Genomic DNA, 24073 nt, shown 5'->3' with positions numbered 1-24073 from the left:
TCTTCACAGTCCTTTTCACACAAAAAGGAAAAGCTTTGAAAGATCCTTTTACACAATGCTTGAATAGCCTATTAAATTGCTTTTGGACTAAGAATACACTTTCAGCCTATGACACCACCAACTTTTGCAGTATCGCAAAGATTTTGCTCAGCTCAAGTAGGAACATGATAACAAATTGTCTTTGCCTTGAACAAAGGTACTACTCATGATGTTACAACCCATCTTATGGCAAAAAATACTTACAGGTAATCTGCACATAACTGATGCTGTCGTACTTTGGATCTCAGTCGCAGATTATATTTCAGCTATCACCTTTGAAACACTACCATACATTAAGAGAGAGCAAGCTGGTGAAAACTGCTGAGCTGGGGTAGGAGCACCTAATAACACTAAATACAAATAAAATTGTCACCAAACTTCTAAGCAAGCAAGTAAATAAATGTAAAAATAAGGTTTGTAGGCACTTCACTGTAAACCAGTTTGCCCTTGTTTACTCTTTCAATAGTTCTCACAACTTCAGTAACGACCTGCTGTTTCAAATTCACATCAAATCTGTCAATATTTTTCTGACTCCATCAAAACAAACTAAAATTCCACACTGATTTCAGCAAGGCCAGGATTTCATCTTCTTATATCAGGCGTCACAGCAATAGGAAAGGTGGGTTTCATATATTTAGGGCTTTGCATTTAACACACAACAATGAACATACATAGTATCGATCCAAAGCCAACAAATCTCTGATTTCAATGATAAATCAAATGTGATATTGCCAGCCACTGCTCCGCTTATTTTTCAGTTGTGCTAGGCTAGAAAATACCCACTAGTGTTTCTACAAATACATATATACATATTTCTTTATAAACACATATATATTTACCTTATTTAGAATAAAAGCTGATAGAAAAAAATATTTTGTATGCCTTGTCTCCTAGAAACGATATGCTTAAAATAATAATGAGCCAGTTGGAAACACTAATGCTTGGACAATGACTGAATGAACTATTTCACAGTTTCTTCAAATATTAAGCTAATTAACGTTAGTTATGATGGGTACTATAAAATACATTTGGTCATATCACATGCACACATATCTGTCAGTATTTCAAGTTTCGTGAAAACCATTTTAATTTGCCATGTTCTGTTCAGTTCTGTAACTAACAGTTTGAAATACTGATTTACTGTGAAATAATTAACACTAAACAGCAGAGCCCCTATAATCGCATCGCCTACTAGCTCCTGCCAGCTGGAAGAGGGGTAGAAGGTGCTCACCGCTGTTAATTCGGAAGGGAACATGTGACACAACCCGACACACCAAAGTGTGAAGAGGTTTTTGCCACTTAGGTAAAACATGTTTACTGACTGGTGAAACTGGGGGGGAGGTGGGGGGGGGGGGGGTGGAGGAGAGGACTTGGAGGTTTTTTTATTTCTACATAATGAAACATGTAAGGAAAACAGAGCTATGACCATTTTTAAATGCCTTTAATAGCTTTCCCCTCCTCCTCCTCTTTTCTTCCCTTGCTGTTCAGAGCTGTTGGGTAACAGACATGTCAGAGTGTGCATGGGGGAAGTAAACAAATGCATTGCTACTGTAGTTGCAGGGCAAGGAAACATCAATGTCACTGCTGCTATAATCACATTAGTAGGGTGCGTTAACGGTAATGTCATGTTTGATCAACTAGTCAGGTCAAAAGCCCTTCGAAATACAATCTGAACAGAAGCACAAACCAAAATGGCAAGAGAACTGACTTCCAAATGGGTTTCTTACAAATTCAGACCCCTGTTGCAAAGGTGAGCTTTCTTTGGCCACCAACACTCAACGTCAAATCATCCTGGATCACACAATTGCAGCTCACACTCGCTGGGTCCCCATTCCCCCCCTTTAAACCCGAATTTGATTTTTCTCTTATTCCCTGCTGCGTATATACACCCGCACCCTGCGGCGTCCAAATACATCCCTGCCATGGATAACGCACGCAGCTGGAGTTTGCTCCGATTCCTGACAGCTTGTCTGTCAAGACAGAAGCATTCACAGCCAGAGTGTTCAGGACCGTTTTTTCTTTCAGTAGGTCTTTTTCACTTTAAACACGATGTGTTGCTGTCTCCCCACTTCAACACACAATATTCAACACAACCAAACAGTAAGAGCAGAAATAGCCAACAACAAATTCTCTCAGGTGGGAAAACGGCTGGGCAGGGTACATCTCCTTTAGTGCCCGACACGTACATGTTCATCAATTGCAAATTTTTATCAACATTTTCAGTCATTGCCGGGCTTGGACATGTGTTTAACCCTTGAGTGTTAACCCTTTTGCGGAGAGGTAGGAAAAGCAGTGTGGGTGAGACCAGGCAAGGACCGCTGCCATCCAGAACTTCCCATGCACATTTCTCTGCCACCTCCCCGCCTCCTTCCACCAACCTGCCCCTGGGAAGGAGAAACGCACCCCGCTCCGCATCCCCTCCCCGAAGTCTGCCAGCTGCTGCCCGCCGGGTACCCGACATCTTCCCCTGCATTTTCCGTTACTTCCCCGGGTTGCCCCCGGGCTGACAAAGCGCTGGCTTCCCCCACCCCTCGGGCTCACCTTTTCGGTCTGCCTGGCGGCGCAGCCACCGCCTGCATACCAATGTGGGGCCGCAAAGGCAGCGCGGCGGCCGCCCGCCGCTCCTCCCGCACCGCACCCGCACCGCACCCGCGCCCGGCCCCGGCCGCTCCCGCGGGCGCGCTGCCTTTTGCGCCTTGTCACCTCGGTGGATTTAAAGCGGGGGACACAGGGGGACGGGGGCAGGCACAACGTACCGCGGGCAGCGGGACGGGTCCTGCTTGTCCCCTGGGGACACGCATGCATGCGCGCAGCAGGCACCCGGGCGCGCACATCTACCGGTGTGTGCCCGCGTGTGTGCGCGGCGTGGGGCGCCCGTGCCACATCCGTGTGCGTGCGTGTGTCAGTGTGTGTGTGTGTGTGTGTGTGTGCGCGTGTGTGTGTGCGCGCGCGTGCGAGGGGCGCCCGTGCCACATCCGTGTGCGTGCGTGTGTCAGTGCGTGTGTGTGTGTGTGTGCGCGGCGTGGGGCGAGCGGCAGGCAGGGCGGCAGGCAGGGAGGGAGCCCCGCCGCATCCGCACATCTCCCGCGCCGCGGAGAGCGGGGACTCACCGGGTCACCCTGGTCTCTGAAGGTCAAGCTCAGGTTGGTTCCTTGATTGCAGTTGTCCTCCGGGCGCTTTCGGCTCGGCTCTTCCTTTTTTTTTTTTTTTTTTTTTCTCTTTTTTTTCCTTCCCCTTCCCCTGCTCCGGCCGCGGTGGCGGCGGCTGCCGCCCGGCGGGGCTCCCGCTGCCGCTGCCGCTCCCGGCCCCGCGGGGTGAATCCCGGCTCCTAAGCCCTGGCCCCGCGGCACCGCTCAGATCCCATGGTCGCAATCCACATCGCGGCAGATGTACCACAGAATCACGTAGAGGATCAGCAGGATGGCGAAGATGAACAAAGCCACCAGGATAGCCTTGGTCACCGGAGAGATGAGGGACTGCATGTCACCCGCGGGCCGCCGCCGAGGACACAGGCGACTCGGGAACTACACGGGGGCAGCGAGCGCGGACGGATCCCGCGGCCCCCCCGCCGCCCCCGCCGCCGCCGCCGCCGCCAGCGACCCGGCGGGCAACGGCGGCTGGCGCCGAGCCGGTGGCGGTGCGCCGGGGGCTGCCTCCCTCAGCGCTCCCGCTGCGGCGCTCCGGCGGGCGCGGCGGCTCCCGGGCGGGCGGGACGGGGCGGCGCGCACGGACACCTCGGTGCCGCGGGGCGCCCGGCCATGGGCTCCGCGGCCCCCGCCGCGGCTTCAAGCCCGCCCTGCGGAGGAGGGCGGCCGGGCGCCGGCCAACTTAGGCGCGGGGGCGGCCCATGGGGGACAGGTGTCAAGCGCCCGGCTGCCCTGCAGGTCTCCGACGAGAGCCATCCACGGGGGAGGGAAAGTTGCGGGTGGGACGCGGCGGGCGCCGCCGCCCCCGGCCGCGGGGGGAGGGTGCGGGGGCAGGGGCAGCCGCCGGCAGCGCGGGCAGCCCGGCCGCGGCAGACTGGGACCGCGCCGGCCGGCGCGTCCCGCCCAGCCCAGGTTTTCCCTCCCTTCGCCGCCGCTCGCCCCCTGCTCCCTCCTCCTCCGCCGCCGCCTCCCGCGCTCCCGCCCGCCCCCCGCCGCCGCCGCGCCGCGGGGGAGCCCCGCCGCCCGGGTGTGCGCTGTGGCTGTGGCTGTGGCTGTGGCTGTGGCTGTGGCTGTGGCTGTGGCGGCGGTGCGGTGCGGTGCGGTGCGGTGCGGTGCGGTGCGGTGGGGTGGCCGATCCCCGCCCTACCGCGCCGCCCGCACTTGGCATCTCCGCCATCCTCGCTGCCCGCTGGGGACCGGCCGGGCGCGGGGCCGGCGGCGGGGAGGGCGGCTGAGGCTAGTCCCCGTTCCTGAAGCCGAGAGGGCACCCATCCCCGGCTCCGACATCGTTAAAAGGCTTTTTTTTATTCCGGCAGGTCGGCGTGGGCCACAGCCCGCCAAGAACCCCCCCGCGGCTCTGCGGCCCTTGGTGTACGCACCAAAGGCACCACGGGACAGGTAGCGCAAAACTAGGACAGGACGATGGTGTCAGGCGAAAGACCATCACCTGCCAGCTCGCCCCCTGACAGCAGCTCCGGTGCAGCTTTCAACTCGCCTCAGAGTTCTGCAGCACCAGAGGTGCCCGTACAGCATCACATCACAGGCTGTCAGCCTCGGCACCCACCGCCTGACGTGTGCCCAGACACCTGCCTGCTGGCCCGGCACAGCGGGCCAGGACCAACCGCCCCGCCAGGCACGTGGTGCCCCAAGACCTGCACTGGGAGGCAAGCAGAGATGCACGCACCCTTGCCTCAGGTCACCCATGCAGGTGGCCAGCAAGGGCGCCCTTGGTGGGGTGCAGGCTGCTCGTATGCCGCTTCTGGTGCAATGCAAGGAGTTGTCACCTTGGATCTCTCATGGGGACAGAGCCAGGTGTGTTTTCACAGAGGGCGCTAGCTGGATTTCAGTTCTGGGTGCAACCATACAAAAAATACAGATGCACAGAAGAAAGTTGCGGAACCGTGTAAGACGAGGGTGAAAGAAACCTTGAGGAGGTATCACACCCCCCCATCCCAAGAAGAACAAGAGCAACTTTATCCAGAGGGAGAAGGAAAGATTAGCACTTAAATACATATAGACTGGATAAACAAAGGATAATCAACTTTGAGAGGAAGAAGGTAAGATAATTCTGTATAGGTATTCCAGGCATAAACACCTTAGAGGAAAAATTCTTACTAATGCTGAGCATGGGGATTTACGAAAGGGCAATGGAGAGAAAATATGAAAGAAATGTTAGACTTCTAAATAAGGAGACTTCTGACACAGCGAAAAGAAGTCTAAAGGGTATGTAATGTCCCAAGAGAATGTGTTGCAGAACACATTACCCAACTTTTTGAAAAAGCTCAGCTTTTTCCTCTGGGAGAAATGGTGAGTTCTTTAGGGATGCCCACCATGCTGCCTCTGTCTCTAGCATTTTCATTCCTCATCTGCAATATGCAGATGGCCGTATTTCCTTCCTTTTCCTTTTGGTGTGACCACCTTACACTGTGAGCTTTTCACTAAACGTTTTTCGTCTTTTGAAATAGTTCCAGCTTGGCTGGAGCTGTAGTGCTAACTGGGGTACAAGTATCAATTTCCTAAAACACAGCTTGGACTCCAAACAGCAACTTTGCTCCTTAGTTTATCCTCCCCACTTCAAAGGAGTGCTGGATTATGGAGGCAGGTGGTTAGGTGCTTACATCAGATTCTTTCAGACACCAAAACCGACATATTTTTTCTAATCCTTTTACTGGACATTAGTGTTTTCTTTGTAGGAAGATGTCATTCCACCTAGACTGGTTGTTCCCCTGATTCTCACACTGGAGCATTCGTGTGTTGCCATCAGACTTCATTGGCTTGTCAGCTCTGGAGAAAGTGGTACCCAACCTAGCAGTGTCAGACACAGCAGTAGCAATGGCACCACGCTGTACCGAGTGATGACTGGTACCGCCGTACTTGTCAGCATGAGAAGCAAAATAGTGCACCACCATTTCTGAGCCCAAAATGTGACTGATTGTGTAACATGTGCAATCTGTTCTGAAGACATTTTGAATTCTGCTTGTTTAATTTGCATGTAGTTATGCACAAGGGCATCCCTGAGTAATTAAAAATATATAGCCTCTCTGTTTGATGTTCTGTCACTGGTGGAGTCTAAGCCAACACAAAAATCACAAGTTAAAAAGCAAATGTATTGCCAAAGCTGTCCTTACTTGAGAAAGCTGATTTAAACAAGGAAGTAAACATAAAAACCATCTTAGTTTTCAGATGTCTTATTAGTAAGCAGTGGGGAAGAAGGAAATCGATCTTTGTCAAGTGAAGAGAGATAACAGTGACAGAAAAATCATTTTAATTTCCACCTTGTAAGCTGATATTAAATTAATCAGGAATACTAATACATGTAGCTTTTAGTTTTCTCTTTCTCAATTCGCTTTGAAAATGTGCTGCAGCAAATACGCATTTGCAAGGAAGAACACGCACAAAAGATGGGTGAAAAGACCCACAATCACGAGCTAATGCAGGCAGCTTTAAATGCCCAAATTAAATCACATGCTAATGTACCGAATGGTTATGTGACATAGAGGGCACAAGGAGATCTGGCTCTTTCTTGTTAAGCTCACAGGCGACCTTAGCCAATATGAAGTTATCACCGCTCCCCGTCAGCTCTCCAGCCCTCCTGCCAGGGTGTTTATTCAGACCAGCTAGAATCCATTGGAAAGGGAGGGTCAGGTTTATATTCCCAGGCTTGGAGTTTATGTCACCACAGATTCCCCTATACAGAAGAAATCCTGCCAACTCACAGCCCATCCCTGGTCTGGGAAGGGATCCAAAGGCATCAAATCCCCAGAAGTGGGCTGTGGTGTTTGAGAAGGGAACAACCAGTGGTCTGTGCTGGTGCTAACAGGGTTGGCTGCTCGGAATGAGTCGTAACTGCTTAATCCTCTCTCACGGTAAACCTGAGACCAGCAGGAATGCAAGCCCAACATATTTCCCTCTTGCAGTGAAGACTAGGGGAAAACTGGGCAGAAGACTGATGAAGTTCAGGTTGAAATAATGTTTTTTAATTCCTTTACTGATGAAAATATCTAGCCAGCCAAGCCCCTTGCTTTTTTAGGGCAGTTGCTTTTGCATATAGGTTCAGGGGTGTCAGTGAAAGGCTTGTGATTTACACTGGTGTTAGCTGGAGGGGATTCCAGGGAGTCAAACACAGACTGAACATTTCTAAATGTGATCTTCCATTGCAGGTCCAGTTTTCAGTGGTTTCACAGGAATTTTAGTTGCAAAAACATGTAAGGATATAATTCTGGTTTGTTAGAATGATTTTAAGACTTGCAGAACAATTCCTTGGAGAACGAGAGTCAGAACCACGTGCAAGATGCCCAGTGAATGCACGTGGCCCACTACTCCTGGAATGCGTCTGCACTAAAGAGGGCCACACATGTTAGAAATACTAAAGGCAACTGTCAACAAGCGAGCTTGAGTATGGCAATTAGTCTGGCATTGCTGCATGGTGCTCAGTGCATATTAATTTAGCCCAACTCTCAGTGTATTGTCTTAAAAATAGATACAGTAGATATTTTTTGCTGTAGGAGTTTTATCACCAACTTCAAAACCCAGAATTTTACCAAATTCCAAGAAAGTACAATGAAATTAGTGAAAATCGAAGCCTAATCTAATTAAAGAGTACTTGACTATGAACAGTGTCATAGGAAAACACGTTAAGGGACTGATGATGTGTTTCAGAGCTTTCCATCTCTATAGCATCTTTCAAACCATTTCCAAGCCAGAAGTGACCACGAGCATGATGGAACGACTGCCTGGCAGCTGACACTGTAGCTTTAGTGATTTTCTGAGTGGGTGTATGTCTATATCATAAAAACACTGATGCAAGTGGCACTAATTAGATTGGACAAATCCATAGATTAGATGTCAAGCCTCAAATACTGCTTTTTAGGCCAAAATGTGCGGCTGCCGAGACAGTATCTGTTCTGTGAATTAGAAGAGAGTTATCAGTCATCTCACATTGCATGATGATGGGCACAGCATAAAAGCCTGGGCAGACGTGAACACACGGCATGAAGAGCAATCAAACAAATAAAACAAATCTCCCTCTCAAAAGGGAGCCAGAAAACAAGCTCTGAATTATCACTGATGTGAATTAATGGACCTCCCTCTGGTCAGCTATTTGGATGAGCCAAAGTCATGAGAAAACTCAAAATATAAGAGTTCATAATCCATCTGCATTATTCAGAAGACGCAGCTTAACATAAGGGGGTATAAAACTTTACATTTTGGGAGGTTTCACAGCAAGAAGAGGTACTGAGTAATGGTCATCTGTGGGGAGAAAAAAAGAATTATTGGGTACAGTAAAGAACAGATTAAATGAGTCCTCGGCACAACACAGCTTTGAAAAAAAGATTTTCTTTATCGACTGCTCTTGAGTAGAAATGCAGGAAGGAGACAGGAGTTACATATTGTCATGCTGCATCATGTCAGTAATACCCTCCCTGGGGTACTGGAGTTCCACTTTCCAGGTTAGAGTGTTTGAGAAAAGAAAGGCAAGAAAATGCAACTAAAATGACTCAATGCTGTAAGAGTGGATCGTTATCAAATCAGTACAGAAAATCAGGTAGTTCTGCTTTTACAGACTCTCTTGAAGCTGCAGACCCAAGCCCTCCTGCCTTGCCATGGGAGATGACAGAAGAGGATGGCCAATTCTGTTTGCCTTTGGATTTACTCAGAGGCTCCCCGGGCATCTTGCAGGGCATCATCTGGCATCTGGCGCAGGCAACTACATTTGGGGCTACCCTTGTGCTGCTCCTGATCCAAACCTGACACCCCATCCCAGAAAAAGGGGGAAGATGGTTCATGTGGTGGTGAAGGAACTAGCGTGGCCCGGCCGTAGGGACTGTGTTCACTCTTTTCCCCAGGCTGAATTTCATCCTGTAGCTGTAGCTAAGGCTGTGGCTGATGCCAGCTGGATTTATTCTTGATGTCGTTGTCTGCCAGAATGGCTCGTGGCATTACTAACAGACCACGAGAGCAAGTTATATGGCCCTGTGGTTATGCAGTGGGGTTGAGACTTGGGAAAGTTCAGTCCCACTCCTGCCTGTAGCACCAATTCGCCATCCAAGTTTGAGTGATTTATTTAAGTCTTCTGTTCAGGAGGAGTAGAAAGTGGATACAATTGCATTGCTGTATTGTTGTGCATGTGACTTTGCTAAATACTGCATGTTCTTGAATATCAGCCCTTTGCAGTCACCTGTTATTGGAGCTCAGGGAGGAGGAACGTGTGGTTTGACAGATAGGATTCCCTGATGAGAAAAGACATGCTGTTTAAAGGATGAAGGTACTCTTCAAATTGCCACTTGCACAAACCGCAGCTGCACTTTTGTTCTTCAGTTTTATCTACAGGAATTTGAAAACATGGTATAAACTCAGCAAGCAAGTAAAGGAAAAGCAGGGGCAAAGGAGGCATCTCTGACCTAATCGTCCATCAACACTTTTGATATGTGTCTTTTGGATCGGAGGACAGAGGATAGCTTATATTAGGCACATGTCCATCCAAAGAGGTAGTTAATATGGCTCAGCTGTTTCCATCATATTTCAAAAGAGAATTCTTTTCATGCCTTCTCCTTCCTAGCTGGTATAATGGTGGAAAAGTCTATAAATAAATATTTTTCTGTTTGACTTTTTTCAGATATGCTAACCAGTCTTTTGTCCTTAAGTGCAGGAAGGGAGAACTAAACTAAGTCAACCCTTCCCTTCCCAACTTGACTCATTCTACATATTCCTACATGAACGTTCTACCGCTGTTATTTGCACTAAAGTATAAACTGTCCTTTTATACCACACATTTGGAATGAAAAATCTCTGCTGAGAACCAAAACCAGAGGGAAGCTATTCACAAAACATCTAGGACTTGCCGACGTTGTACCAAGGAGTTCAGTGGAAGAGCTAGGGGTGAAGCCTTCTGCTCTTGCATGCACCTTCAGAGAACCATTTTCAAGGTAAAGATTTGGATATTCAGCATGAAATCTGAAGCCATTCAACTTAAAATCATTTTCTCTGGGCAGTGGCCACACAACAGGACTTCAGGACTAATAGCTCCACTCGCCTGTAACACTAGATAAACAGTTTTGCTGTGATGGAGATAGGCTCCAACAATCAAGCTGTCATTTAAAGAGGAGAAAGATGTCCTGAAAAAAAATGATAGCTCATGTGCAATGTGAAAGAGATAAATATGACCAACAGAAGGCTCTTCTGTGGGTTTAAAAGAGTATTTTGCAGGGAGTGAACTAGTTTTGTCTTCCATCTCTCTCTTGCTAATAGTAAAGAGAGGGTAGACATGGTCACTGTGAAATGCTGTTACCATTTAATTGCATTTGTATTTTCTTCTATAGATTTCTTCATTTTGGAAGAGTCTCATGTTTATGTTTGACTTGCCTCTCTGTTTCTGTGCTGTAAAATGTCAAACTGGCCAGCTAAGAGAAATGAATCCCAAGCGCGCTGGAGGAGCAGTAAAATACCCCGGTTTTGCTGGGTGCTGGTGGTGCATTGTACTGTCTGCTCTGTGTAGCCGAGCAGTGTTGGTGTTCCCTCCTCAGGGCCCTCGTTGTTTTGAGCATTTTGCAAACAGATAGCAGAATGCAGACTGTGTTTGAAGTATAGTTGGAGGAGAGCTGGAACATGTGTGCAACAAATAAGGCATTGGGGAAAGTAGGTCAGGGCTGGTCATGACAGAACCACTTGTTTAAACAAATGTGCAGGATTACCAGGTTGTGAACAGATCAGTCCTGAGCGAAGCCTCTAACTCGGCTGGGAAGCTTTGTTTATCACAGCATCTCAGGGTCCTCCCAAAGCACCTAGGGGATGCACAGCCATTGTCAGGACGAGGTCTTAATGAAGCTTAATAGGAGACTATTACTAAATAGGAGAGTGAATTTATTCAGAGCAAACAAAAGTTTGGTGTTAAGAAGTATAATGAATTCAGCTAATTGATTTTATTCCCACATAATTACTAGCAGAAATTTCTAACATCCTATAACCTATCGTGAGACTGGGAGAAAATATTTTTTAATGATATATAGAAGCCTTTCAGATTCAAGTTTGACTCAGGTATAGCACTCAGAATGCCTGATCTATCTTTAAGGGTTTTGTTATTATTCCTCTTCATTGCTATAGGCTGCACTGTGCTGCAGTAGGGGTGTGTTTTCTGAAATAGATATTAAAAAAGAAACCATATTGGGATACATAGTACAAGCACTGAGCACTTTTCCAGAAGGATAGACAAAAAAGTCAGGAGACATGCATTTACATTCTCTTCAAAGCGCCATGTTCGAATCAGGGAAATGAAAGAAAGAGTGGTGCAGCATGATCAGTAACAGATCAGGATTTTGGTTGGGTGTTTCCTATGATTTTTATAATCAAGATCACACTGTTTTTCTTCTGAGCTCTGAGCACCTGCCCTGGCTGTCTTCTCAGGCTCTCCCTTTCCAAAGGGCAGCTCAGCTCTGGGCTCTTGGGTCCGATGCAAGCTGAGGAGATACAGCGAGAAGGTTCGTGTGCCTGCAGCCTCCTGAGAAGCAGCATCCTGCTATTCCTCACCAGCGTTTTGTGAAACAAGCACATTTTGCTGCACAGCAGAGCTTGTCACCCAGATTTTGACAAAGCTAGTCACAATAGCTTGACACTTTTAATTTAACTGTATTGAAATTTCTGTAGTTAAGATTGACTTTCTGTCTTTTGATCACACTGTACTTCAGTGAAATACTGAATCATGGATAAGAGAACATTCTCACCTATTGGGGGCATGGACACTGGGAAGCTGGAAAGGAATGAGGGGGGCATACAGCAGATAGTTGAGAGTTTTTTTCTGGAAAAATTTCCAGTGAGAAACACTCGTGTCCTGAAAACAAGCTCTTGATGGAGAAATTTGAGATTTAGAGAGATACCTTGTTTTACACAGGAAAATAGGCATGATGGTTCTGTCATGGCTAGCCAGGTGAATCTGACCAGCTGTGTTCTCTGCCCACAGGGCTTTATCAGAGGCTTACTGTATGGCACCAAGTGCTTGAGCTCTCCACCATCTTAACCCTTCTCCTGCTTGCTTCTCTCCAGTATCCAGACAAACAGGGTAAGACTGCTGTAACTTTCTGACCTATAGCACCTTTCTTATGTCAGTGGCCGGTTTGGGGTGGTTCCTGTGGGGAAAATTAAAAGCTTAAAAGATCATACTGATCACAATACATTCCTCTGGGGAAATGTGCAGAGCAGAAGAATGTGGAAGTGAGGGAGAAATCTTCAGTGCTGGGGAGAGACACTCTTCTTACACTGCAGCAGAAAATACTAGTAGGAGTTTGCCTTCTACATTGGTGAAGCAAATCTAGAGTAGTGTGTAAAACTTAAGACTATCAAATAATGAGGCCAACTGATTTCAACATAGAAACGAAGTTGCTAGTTCTCATGTCTCACAGGCACTGCATATTATTTATTTTAGCACAAGGTGCTAAATGGTGTTTGCTTTGGGAGCAAAGGAGTACAGGTTTTTAAAAGCCTGAAAATGGTACAGACTTTCAGAGTGGTTCAAGTGTCTGCAAAAGGTTTTGTTGCAAACCCTGGAACTAGACAGATGATATTCAAGCACAAAATAAAAAACACCTTCCAGCATCATACCTCAACAGTCATGGAATAACCATCTTTTTGTATCAAGGATAAATCAAGGAGATAGGCTAAGCTTTAGTGAAATGGTCGATTACAAAGTGTCATGTGTGCCTTCATAAAAGAAAAAACTAGCAAGGTTTAATTACAGTTGAATTGATTAAATTCAGGTACTCTTTTTTCTTAAATAAGTTGTAGAGTCTTACAGGAATGAGTTCAGGCTTTTTCCTTCCATGTACGTCTGGACAGTCTCTTCTAACTTCCGCTAATTCTGGTAATTGTCTATGTAACATTGTTTTCCTCTTTCCCGTTTTGCCAACCACAGCCATGTATTTGGCAAAAATACTGATGTTGCTGAGTTACTGCACACAATGAACAATGGGTGTAAGAGCCAATAGCCTTGAAAATAAGTACCCATCATTCTGTCCTTTGCCTTTACAGTGCTTTAGACAAGGTCATCTTCGTCCTTCCCCTTGTGTAGGAATTGGGAGAGCTACCCCAGAACTTTGTAAGCATGTGTGTCTAAAGTACAAAATCAAAGCAAGAGTAGAAACTAGACCAGAAAGTGGCAGAAAATCAGGTTACAAATGTTTTGCCATTTCCATCTGTGTTGTACCTTTGTGTCTGCATGGCCAATTTTTCAGCTGAATCCCATGCCATTGATGTCAGTGAACTTCTATCATTAATGGAAGGGAGATCAAGCACTTGCTGGAATTTTCTGATTTTTATGTATTGCTCTTAAATTCTTTATCTGCTCTGCTTCTCTATTTCCATAATTATTTCTCTGTTGGTCTGGTTATTTATTTTGACCCCACTGATAGAGCGTTCAGCTACCTCCAGAGTTTGCAGCTTGATCTCGGTAATGTGTTAAGCTAATGAAAACCTAGTTCTACAGGCAGGTTGCTGAGTAATAGTGGTTTTGAAAGCATGTAATAAGCTTTCTAGTTGGTTACAAATGAATTCTATCAAGAGGAGAGAGCTCTCGGCAGGGAAAAATACCTGCATAGTACAGTACTAATAATTCCTAAGGGTGCCTGCTGTGTTGGTTTTTCATGCGTTTCTTCTTGTCTGAGAGCTCCACCTAATGGAATCGAAAGGAAGGCATCAACCTTTCAGATTTTCCATTAAAATCCCTCTTTTTATTTCTGTGCTGGTGTTTGTGTGTCTTCAGGAGGGAGGGTGTGGGGAAAGGTGCATGTTTGACTTTTGCAGTAAAGGACAGTTAGTGAACAGGAATTCAGCATTACGTTGTCTTCTATTTTAATAATGCAGAATTTCAACATACTGTGATTTCTTTAAAGGCAAATTTAATACAGATTAAACGTCTCCCAGTTTTTGCACTCGATTTGCTTAGCTGCAAGATCTATTATCTTCCACAGACAGGGCTTCTTACCTGTGCATACCACTACTGCATATCACTGCAGCACTCTTCATGGGTACAAAATACAGCTTGCAAGATCAGGGTCCAAATCTGCAGAGAGAATAAATTAGACTGTAGGACTACTCTTATTCATGCAAACTAATGGGAGAATGGTATTACTACAGTTCTGAGGACATCGGTGACAAAGCATTCCCAAAGATGAAATTTCCATAGGTATTATTGCCACCTGCAAACATTCAGAAATAATGAATGTGTCCCCCTGCCCCTGCCAAAGTGATGTATAATTATAAAAATAATGAGCCTGCCTTTTATATTAAATTGATTCCAGATTTCCCCTTTTCTTTTTTTTTTTTTTTCTTTTCCAAAATAATGTTTTCAAGCTCATCTTTGCAACAAGAAGGGGTAGAAGTGCCCCTTTTTTGCAGTGAAAGCTGATATCCCTTAGATCTTGGTTACTTTAACAGCAGTAACCAAGATCTTTTAGTATCCAAGACCTGAGGAACGTGATGTACTACACCGTTAAACTTGCAACCTATAAAAAACAAGGCAATTGTCTGTATTTAATATCATACATTACTGATGAGATATTATTTTGCCTCAGCACAGAGAAATTAAATCAAATGGAAGATGTAACAGGGTCAGCAAGAAAAGCAATGCAACATGAATCCTTGAAAATGCAATGAGGATGCTGTTCGTTGGGGAATATACCCTTTCTGATACCTGGCAGACTTAAGAACAATTTACTTTTCAAAGTCTAAATATAAGCCAAAGGAGGATGCTAGGCTAGAAAGAGGGCAGTGACAGTTATCTAAGGAAATAGAGAAAAAGTGCTATGAGCAGGCAGACAGTTTCTCCTGGTGTAGAGAGAGAGTAGCTGAGTCAGATGCTCTGTATTCTAGGTTGTAATGAATGGCTGGAGGTCAGGTAAAGGGAAATACATCTAGACATTTCTGTTGTTTTAAATATCATATAGGTATTCCATGAGTCATACAGTAGCTGTATTGTATTGATATTTTTACAGAGATTGATTGCATTAGAAGCCCTGATAAACTGCCTCAATACAACAAGAAAACAAGCGCTCCAACGGAATCGCTGCATGGCTTGGTAGAAAAGGTAAGAAGGCCACACTATTGAAAATTCCAACTTCTGAATGAAATGACTTAATTATGGGGATGTATGAGAGGAAATGTACTGCAGAAAATGGTAGGCTCGCATACTTACCCTGAATAGTATACCCTGCTGCCACTGCTGGGGTCAGAATACTGGTTGGAGGGACCATTGGGGTGATGCAGTAGGGTGTTTCTTACACCTGTTAAATCTTGTGGTTTGTAGCCACGGAGAAGTGGATAAGTAAGACTTTGATGTGAAGGTGTTCCTTATGTGTCTCTGTACATTTGCCTGTTCTAGAAAACTCAAAAATGACACATATGGCCATGCTTGCACTTTTAATATGGTGAAGAAGAAACCTGAGGGTGAGAGTGTCCCCCAGAACACCAATGCTTGTGATCGCTTCTTCCCTCAGGCTGGGGCTGGGAGCAGCTGCTTGGCCTAGCCTTCCCAGACTGAAAAGCTGTGAGGAAGCAAAAGGCTATGAGGACTGTGAGCTTTCTGTTTGGCAAGGAGGTGTAGCTGATCCCTAGAAATTAGTAAACTGACACCTACTTCTAGCAACAGACAAATTTTGAACAATCCTGCACCTCCTGTGCAGCAGAACCAAACAAGCTAGAAGGTGTTTTGCTTTCAGTTTTTCCAGTAGCAGTCTTGGAGACTGATCCCACAAATGCTGCTCTGGGTTTCAGGTCTGTAACTTCCATCACCCAGGTGCCTTGCTTTGCAGCCTGTAAGTGTTACTGAGTAAGATAGTGGCCTGAGTGATACATATCACAAACATAAATGTAAAGCTGATTATAGAGTTTAAATGAGATCTGTATTTTAAAAGTTTAACCAAGTAATCATTTTTGGCTAAAGATAAATCTTTAATCCCATAACTTAAATACAGCACATTGCATCTGAAAGGAATGGTTATAGGCCTGAACAGATTGACGGTGTTTCCTGAGGAAATTGATGGTTAAACTGGGAAGTAATTACATGAAGTCTATGTTACATCTCATGATATAGTTGTGGCACATCCTGATTTGTCAAGTGGACATTTAAGAGAGATACTACAAATGCTAGTATTTCATTCAACATTATTTAGTAGGTGAAATGAAAACTGAAACACTATGGGAAATACAATGCTTTTTAAAACTTAAAAAAAAAAATATGTTTGTATTAATTCAGCTGCAACACATCCTGGACGGTGATATTCTCATTTCTGGATTACTTTATTCCATATATCTATATATATCCATATATAGAGTAACAATGACTGGGCTTCACCTCATTAGCTTCAGGTGTCTGTAATATTGTGACCATGTCTGAAGCACATCTGCACTCCCTTTGTAATTAACGGAGGGAAATAGGCACTTCGCAGTATTCCATTCATTTCAGAGAGCAGCTTTAGCATAAGGTGAGTCACTGGGTAGAAGTATCTGTTTCAGTAAATGATAAATGGAGTCTAGACAGCTAGTTTGGATGTGTATGTCCACCCTTGGTCTGATGAATCACGCTCCTGATACCTGCACTAGACTGCCACATATAATTGGAAGAACAGCATGGCTATTTCAGGTGGCTGACTTCCAGTTGGGTATAATTGAGAAGCCAAGGAATAAAGCAGTCTCTGCTTGGGAGGGAAAAAGCCATAAGAATCTGGAGAGAAGGGATGGTGAGTGAAATTTCTGTGGTTAAGATCCCAGTTCAGTGTTCCAGCTGGAGTCCCATAGGGCATGCATTAGAAGTGATAGATGATGCAGAACTTGTTTCACGTGATTCCTGTCATATATCTACTTCAGTGTAGCTGATTTGTGCTGTGTTATACATCTTGTTTTCCATGCATTTTCCTGCCCCAGCTCCTCCTTTTCTCAATGTTTTTCTCCACTGTACTGTATAGCTGCCTGGTCTGTGCATCGTTTTACAGGGCAGCAGAGTCTTTCAGGGTTGTGCTGCAAGAGGACAGCCACTGAAAAATGGGAATTAGCAGCAATTCGCAGGTACAGTTTTTTATGGATCTCAAAGAAAAGATTATATCAATGTGCGCAGATTTTTTTACCTGCTTTTGTTCTACCAAGCATCTAAAATCAGTAAATGCTGTAATCTTTACTTAAGAAGAGGAAATTAATATGAGTGTGAAGTCAAATGAATTGTAAAGATTTGACTTGTTCTTTCGTCTTCACATAAATTGCTCATCTGCTGTTGACTGACATGAAAGTTAGTGTAGCTGTACTGCTACCCCTAAAGCTTCTTCTATACTAGTTAAATGTGCAGAGGATTATTCCCTGGCAGAGGCCAGCTGGCACTGAATGCCTGCACCCATTGAGCTTGCAGACTCTGACAGCAGGGCGGTTCCATGCACCGGGTGCATTTGGATGGATCCATGGCCAGTGCTGACCCCTGAACCATGCCTGCAAATTCTTTGCACACCTGGTGAAGCTAAAACTGTGCCCTGGAACACTGAAAAAATTTAACAACCTAAGCAACGTCTTGTAACATTCCCAAGGTGTCTTTAATGCAAACAGCCTAGATGTGGCCTCAGTGTCCAGCCCAGTGTGACTGTCACCCGAGGGCCCTACTGCAGGGTCAGGCAGTAAAGGGGTGTCTGGCAGTAAGCAATCATGGGGAAGATAAAGCTGTGTAGAAACTATGCTGAATCCTGAAAGCAATTGTTATTGTGACATTCCTCATCTTGGCATTCAGTTCGTGAATTATCATGAATTCAAAATTTATGAAAGTTGAACCTTTATAAACAAGTGACACTTTAAACTGAAGAATAAATTGTGAACATTTATTTTATATTGATCAATTTTACAAAATCACCCAATCTTATAGTTAAATTTATAAGTCTCTTGGAATATCTGCAACAAACAATGAGCAACTCATACATTGTTCTGCCAATTATTTATGGAAAAGGCAGATGTTTGGAATTATGCATCTGCTCAGATAAACGTTATATGTATTTCATAAACTTAGAATTGGAAAAAAATTGTGATTAAACTGATTAAAAGCAACATTACTGCAATACACTTCTGTTAATTTCTTATTTCTTCTAAGTCAATAGCTTTGTAGGCTGATTGTTTTAACTATTTGGAGAATATCAAATATGCCGAAGACAAAAATTGTCTGCTGTGAGAAGTTGAATTATTTCCCTGGCTTAAGTCAGGAGACAATATTGCAAGGTTGAAACATGCAGAAGAGTTAGTGAGCTCTGTGCACCACCCCTCTTGAACTGCACACTGTGATCATCTCTAGGGAGAGCTCCAGGAGCTTTTGTACGTGATAGCAGGGGGAAGATGGTCTTACATACTGTCCCATGAGGACTGAAGAGGTTTTTATGAAGCTATACACTGTCTCTAACTGCCAAATCTGACATATTTCAGATGGTCACCTATGAGGTTTGCTTAGCATGTATGAAAGTGTTCAAATCACAGTCAAAAATGAAACAATTTTAGATAAAACTGAGGATTCTCCTGCTTCCTGCCAAATTAAGTGTTGAAAAGAATATTGCTCTGTGGGCAAATGACACATTTCATTTAGAACAAAAGATTTCATTGGTTTCTGGGACATTTCTGGGGAAGACAAAGGGAGTTTTATTAAAAACATAAGTAAAATTCAAAATCAGCAATTTAAGGTGCTATATTGTATGCATATTGACATTAACCAGAACACTGAAGTCATTGAATGAATCGAGTGATTTGTCCTCATGGGGGTTATTAAAATGCATACGGTCTAACATTCTTCCCATGTTGCAGTGCAGGTTACTTTGAAGTTTCTTAAATTTCAGGCCCATTCCCATGTATTTCTTTACCAGAAGCAAATCTGTTCTTTGATGTGAACCTCCATGATTCCTGAAATCAATAGTTCTTTTCCTGCCACTGTAGCACATCATGAAACACGACCAAAGATCTCATTTTACTACCATTACCTTCCGAAGCATGTCTCTCCACTGACTCTACTGATAGCAAGTTGAGATGTTGCTGCAGAACACAAGATTCTCTTATGAAAGCAAGGCATGTGCTGACTTCAATGGAAAATTTTCCTGCTAATGGAGCAAGGACTGAGTCCAAAAAGATGACTGCAAGAGTGTGTTTATCACCTTGATGGAATAGCCCTCCTTAGCTCTTCTTTTGTAAATAATTTCCGATACTGCAATGATATTTACTTTGGGAGTATAATTTAGTAAGCCAGAAATTGTGAAATGTAACTATTAGAGCCTGATGGTCTGATTTGCTTTGAATGTATGCCAGCAGTCGCCTAAGCTCTTTGAACCTCCTAGATGCACCAGGAGTGCTCTTAATTACATTTAGTCTTTAAAATAAAAGAAATAAGTCTTGTCTAGTTTTGTAGGGATATAATTTTAGTAGCTAGGTGATCATTAGATATTATTCATACTGGCAGTCGTATCATTCTTAGCTTTGGGATAAGATCATGGGTTCATATTCCATAGCTGTGTTTGATAGTTACTTGCTGATGTTAGTGTTGTCATTATTAATAGATCGGTAACAGATACTGCACTGTGCAGTAGTTGTATGGTGTTCTTAGAAAAGCCTTCTGAATAGAGACATGATGCAAATATTTCTCGTTCCTGCCTCAACATGAAAGAGAACAGCAGAATCTGGGGCAGGGGAAAGACTGAGAAATGGATAGGCCCTGGATGGTATACATTCCTCTACTATGGAAGCCTGCAAGGTGAGAATTTCTCAGGGAAACTAACAGGATTTCACCAGTGGCTTTAACAGATTAAGAGAAAAGCCAACAGCAACCGCTGGAAGATACAGACAGGGGAGCCCTGCCAGCTTTGGCTGAGCCCAGCATCATGCTCCCCCCTCAGCCGGGCATCCCCCTGGTTGACTCCTGAGCCACATTCCCCAAACCCATTACACACAGCTCTCAGCAGTGGTTTCTTTCCTGCTCCATGCCTTGAAGCTGCTGCTGTAGGTAGGTGTTTTGACCTGCTGTTCAGTCATACACAGCGTCTCAAGTCACAGCTCCCCGCTTTGGGCCCTGCCCCGGGTGGCACATGCCCCAGCAGCAGCAGAGCCCCTTTCCATCGCAGGGGGACACGATGCAGGAGGAGCAGCTCCTGCAGCAGTGCCTGCCTCCTTGGAGAGAAGCGTTTCTCAGGCTGCAGCAGCTTCAGTGCATGCAGCAGCTGCTGCATGTGTTGGTGGTAATTCAGTTCTGCAAAAGGCTTTGGTCTTAACTAAACTAGGCATTAGGTCAAAACAGAAGATGGCTGTGGCTTTGATGCAGTAGGTGGCATCTGTCAACACGAGGAAGGCTCACGTTTGTGGGACTGTATTTCAGGGTCATAGGTTTTCAGCTTCAGCTGAGGTGGGCATTCTAGTTTTAATGCAAAAGCACTTAGATTCAATTAGGCCAAACTATAGGAAATCATTAAGAGCTCAAAGGTTTCTAAATTAGATCTAGCTGGAGAGTGGAATGTACATGTTCACATAGCAGGCACAGCGGCTGCCAGGGGAGGTCTGGTGGGGCCATTCCAGTTCCCTGCTAGTAACTCCCTTCTGACAGGAGGAAAAGAAGTTTAGCTGGCTTGAGGCATTATATAAGATCAAAAATAGGGTTAGAATGAAATTACAATTACAAAGTGCTAATTGAAGCACAGGCACAGTGACTGCTAGAGCTAATTAGAAAGGGACAGGATGCCTCTGTGCCAGTCTCTCAGGATGGAATTTGCCCCAGTTCGGGTTCTTCGCATCGCTTGATTTCCACTCAGAGCAACTACTGGTGGGTGGAAAGGTGTTTGGGTAATGCAATTTCCCATCTTGGCATTAAAATACTTGAGGGAGAGGTGGGCTTACCAACATGCAGTACTCTTCCATGAGATTGTTCAGGTTAAAACACTGCTTTATTACAATTCGGTGCCAGGTGAATGAGAAATGTGCTGCAATTGTACATAGGCACATCAGAGCTTGAATGCTTCCCAGAGAAAAGAAACACAAAGCAAAAAGGTTGTTGGCCAGGCAACAATTGAAAAATATTAACAACAATATTAAATAATGATTCCAGCTGTACCTAGTATGGAGAATTAAGCTTCCCTTATTTTTTTATATACCTTTAGTAGATGTTAGTTCTGTTCTATATAGTATAATATACATTAAACAACAAAATAAAAAGTGCTGCAAAAATTGTTACCTTTCTAAAGCTCTTTTTGCTTTGATTTCTCTTATAATGTAGATACTGTAAAAGATAATCATATGCTATTATGAATGATTTATTCCTATTTGTACAGCTCTTTAAAAAGGTAGGAAATGGCTCTTACCATTGCACATTTTGGCTATTTTTACTATTCTTCTACATTTGTCAGTTTAGCACAGAGTAGAGCAGACAAAGGCACTAGCTAAATCACACCACCTCCCTCTACTAAAAGCAGGAAATGGGAGGAAGGAAAGCTTGCATTAGGGGACTAGCTACTGAGGAAACAATAAATCACATCACAACTTCACCCACTATTATTTAGTTTGAAATAAAACTAAAATCCTTTACTATTTCTAGACCAGTAGTATGTATACTTACTTAAGTATATACTTAGTTTTGCACAAAACTGAAGTATGTGTAAAGTGCCACTGCCTGAGAATGAGACCTATAAATATCAACGCCTATTGACCCTGACTTGGAGGGAGGTGAAAGTGGGAGGAATTTCACTGCCGTCGTCATTAACTCTTTTCCAGTTCGGTAATGTGAAAAATGTTAGACAGAACAGGAACATGCTAAATACTTGGTAACCATTTACACAATTTCTACCAACTCATTTTCTTTCAGGTATGACAGTCTCCATCGGGTTTTTTTAACATGTTACCTATAATTATAATTTGTTTCCATCCCCCCTTTTTATAAATCATGCTTACAAAACCAAGGAACTTACTATTATCCTCTTGTTGAAATTATGTGGTTTAGAGAATGAAGATTGCTTGTAAAAAGGGTGCTAGGAATTCAAGAGGGGAACGACCGAATGGCAGAATTACATTGATACATTTGCCAACACAGTTTTTATTTTCATCAACACTGGTAAATATTAAATATTTATAAATTATTAAATCAATATTGTGAAGAAAAACCATTGTGCAGCTCAAGGAAAAATGAGAATAGCTTCTTCTATCATAGGCTGATTTAACATAGCACCGACCTATTGCAGCTCTTCCCAGGAGAAGAACTGGGTATAATGATGTAAAGTTGGTATCAGAGGCACAAGCGAATGAATTTTCCTAGATAGGTATCTTTAACAGCATCTAGGAGCCCAGGCCACGGACCAAACTGTGACTAGATTAGGAGCTGCAGAGAGTTTGAAGACTGTTCCTAAACCGAAGAAATTAGGAAATGTATATGCTAGAAGGGATACAGCACAGCTATTAGACGCAAATAGACCTTTTTATGGAATGCCATAAAAATAGACCTTTTATGGAAAGACAAGCAAGTGAGAGATACAGTTTTTCAACTATGTAAGGCCAAAAAGAGATGACAAAGGACCAGGCAAGACAGATGGTGGAAGGAACAAATGCTGCTTCCTGCAGGAGAAGGGGACCTTGCCTGAAGACTGGAGAGCTGGTCCTAAATGCACAGGTCCTTCTGAGTGTTTCTGGAAAGAATTTTAGGAGTCTTTTCTACAAGAATAAAAGTAAAAGAAATTTTTTTTAGCAAGTTTCTTTTAGGAAATTTAATAATGGTAGAAATTCAAGTGTCATCAAAGTATCTCAGCATAATTAGCTGCCCCAAGACCTCCAGAATTTACTTGCTTGCCTGTCATAACTTCCAGAAAGATAGGAGAAAAACCTGGCTTGTTTAGGCCACACTAAGTAAAGGAAATGTTAGGCAGAAGTGTAATTATGAACCTGATGATATTAGTCCAAATATACACTGATAAAAATATGTACAGTTAGAACTGGAGATCAAACCAGGCCAACAAAATAAAACAAATATATAGGTAAATATGGTTGCTAATGTCCTCACATGTTTGTAAGAATTATAGATTTCCCTTTTGTCCTATCAGAAAGACAAATTAAAAAAACTAATACTCTTAATTTCATCACCACATTTATGAGATATGATTTTAAAGCTTATAGTTTTTCTCACAAGCTGGACAGTAAGTTGAATAACTGGATGGCATGGGAGGATTTGGCTGTAAACACCAAGTAGTTTGTGGAGCTGAGGGGATGATGATTTTCTGAACCTTCTTCCTTTGTATCCTGTAGTATTCTCTTCCCGGTCTCTTTTCCTGTAGTTTTAATGCCACCCTATGTACTCCAAGCAGTGTTCTCAGTATCTGTAGCAAGACCCTGGAGCATCGTGAAGTATTTTCAGGTTCGATTTTTACCAAGAGATGAAGCTTTCAACCTTTGACAAGGCTTTAATGGGTTGCCCCTAGATGGCACCCTGTAAGGATATAACTATAACCAATTACTCCAAACTTGTTGTAAAATGAGGACAAAATTACAATTTCTTTCCTTGGCAGCAATAAGAGATAAAGACAAGGGGGAAAAATCGTGTTCCCAGTGCTTTGCACACCAAATGGGGTTGGAAATTTCTGCTTCCCAGGTCAGTTGGGAATAATCTTTGCTCATCATCACATGATCACTGATCACTCCTTTCTTTTTTTAATCTTTATTTACAGATGATTCCTTCTGAATAGTATCTTGCCGCTGGCATAACTGCAATATGTATTGTTGAGCTATGTTTTTGTTACTGCAATCCCATAAGATGGAAGGAAAGCAACTCACTAACAAAAGTGTCCTGCCACTATTGTGTCATCTTTTCTTTGGAGAGATAATATTAATAGAAAGGGATGATTGATTTCTTGTTTCTGACACTTTACCAGCCCCAG

The 24073-nt window shown here is 43.9% G+C and overlaps 1 protein-coding gene across 1 annotated transcript in view; it reads right to left on the bottom strand.

Annotated features, from left to right (window-relative positions):
- Positions 1–3169, bottom strand: part of ZBED1 (zinc finger BED-type containing 1) — a 59688-nt gene extending 56519 nt beyond the window's left edge. The window contains exon 1 of the mRNA XM_055801432.1: positions 3150–3169. The gene's annotated coding sequence lies outside the window, so the exon portion shown is untranslated. The remainder of the gene's footprint in view (positions 1–3149) is intronic.
- Positions 3170–24073: the final 20904 nt, after the last annotated feature.

The sequence above is a fragment of the Falco peregrinus genome, chromosome 4 (assembly GCF_023634155.1).
Source record: "Falco peregrinus isolate bFalPer1 chromosome 4, bFalPer1.pri, whole genome shotgun sequence".
In the NCBI taxonomy this organism is placed as follows: Eukaryota; Metazoa; Chordata; class Aves; order Falconiformes; family Falconidae; genus Falco; species Falco peregrinus.
Note: the sequence above shows the minus strand (reverse complement) of the source record. Positions and strands in the feature narration are given on the sequence as shown.